This window comes from Pteropus vampyrus, unplaced genomic scaffold (assembly GCF_000151845.1).
Source record: "Pteropus vampyrus isolate Shadow unplaced genomic scaffold, Pvam_2.0 Scaffold52, whole genome shotgun sequence".
Lineage (NCBI taxonomy): Eukaryota > Metazoa > Chordata > Mammalia > Chiroptera > Pteropodidae > Pteropus > Pteropus vampyrus.
Genome location: NW_011888833.1, coordinates 888,955 through 890,808, shown reverse-complemented (window position 1 = coordinate 890,808; position 1,854 = coordinate 888,955).

Genomic DNA, 1,854 nt, shown 5'->3' with positions numbered 1-1,854 from the left:
AGATTGCAGAGCATCGATGTTTCAACAGAGGGTGTTAGTGCCGAGGTGGACAGAGGGCGTCAAGGACAGTGGGCTCCGGGAGAAGAATCATAAAAGAGAGCCCAGAAGAGAAAAGACCAATTCACCTAGTTACCATCTGACCATGGCTAGCTCTATATCCATAGCGTATAGTTAGGATTAAATTTGGCTGTATAACTGCGACTTCAGTAAGAAAGGTTATTTTTCTCTTATGTTCTGTAAGCCCAGAGACAGTTGCTTCTGAACTAGATTTCACTAGCTTGTGTCAGTAGGGTTCAAAGTCCTTTTCTTTGTCTGTTCGGTTGTTTTTACAGCTGTAGTTTCCATTCTCTGGGTTATCTCACGGCTCAAAATTGCTGCTGGCGCTCCAGCCATTGCATCTCCATTTTCACCAGGAGAAAGGAGGAAGGAGGAAAGAATGGCATGACCCTTCTCTTCCATTTTCACTTCTATCTCTTTGGCCGGAACTCAGGCATGTGCTCTCATATTTAACTGCAGGAGTACCTAGTAAGCGCTGTTTTTATTTTGTACTACGAAAATTATGAATTCTATGACTATGAGAAAAGGGGAGAAAGGACTCTGGGAGACTAGCGTCGCTGTCACTGGGTTACAGCTCCCATCTGTGATGGCTCCACTGTTGGGGTTCAGTCACGCCTCAGCATTTCTGTCGACTTTGTAGGTGGTGCTGGCCAGAAGCCTATGATTTGTGTCAGCGAGGTGGGAGACCAGCAGAGCTGTCAGGGGGCTGCAACACTCATGGACGTGGCCACTAGTCACTGCGGCCTGCAGATGTGGCGCTCTGTGGGGACAGAGAGGGTTAGGACACTAGGGAGCCTGAAGAAGAGATACGCCACCATGGCAGCCTCTTAAAACTCAGCTACGCTTTTCCACCAGGCCAGGGAGCTCTAGAAACATTCAGAGGCAGAGAGGGGGCTTTGCTGTGGACCAGGATCTGACGTTAACCACTGGAGTGAAAGCAAATCAAACGCTGGCAGCAAACAGTTAAAACCTTCACGAAATCCCAAATTGAAAGAGAAGTTCTTTCTGCGTTTAGGGTACGATCGGTCTGAACGTGGAGAAGCGTTTTACTTCGCATGAGAAAACGTGTCTCTTCTCTACTCCAAAAACCCGATGCTGGTTTAATTGTCCCCCACTGAATATCAGCAGCGGGTGAGATCCGAGCTGGTCCTTTTTAACTCTGTTAGACATTAAACATCAAAGCCTCCGCGGACTTTTTAACTGTGAGGATCACACATGCCAACGTTCCCACTCTGCTCATCTTCTCCCTTTTATGCATAAAAACCAAAGACGCAGACTTACTTCAAAGTTACGGCCTAAGAAAGTGGGGTTCTCATGGGGACGTTCATTTATTTCCCATTCTCTATGTCTTCTAAGATTTTGCAATTAGCGGGATGATTGGAAATTTAAAATACCACGGTCAATATGACCGATTTAATGTGGTTTTTTTTTTTTTTAAATAAAAACTTAGACATTCTAATTTTAGACGCACTGTGTGGCAGGCGGCAGAGGTTGCTAGTGCCACCCTACCATCCGTAATAGACCTTTCCTTGTGGATCAGAAGCCCGATGAGAAGAAGATGAAATGTCCCCTTCTCCTTTGCAGCGAGGGGCAGCCACGGGACGAAATCTGGAACCGGAGTTGGGATGGAGTCTGCATGCGTCCTGGAGGCTAACTCTGGCTTTCTACCTGAAAGGGAAAGTAGATTCTATCTTGTCTAAGCCACTATAACTTAGGGGTTCCTCAGTTAGGCGATCAAGACGAAATCTAACTGACAGACTGGGATTCAGGAACTTGAGGTGGGGAATACAAATCGGA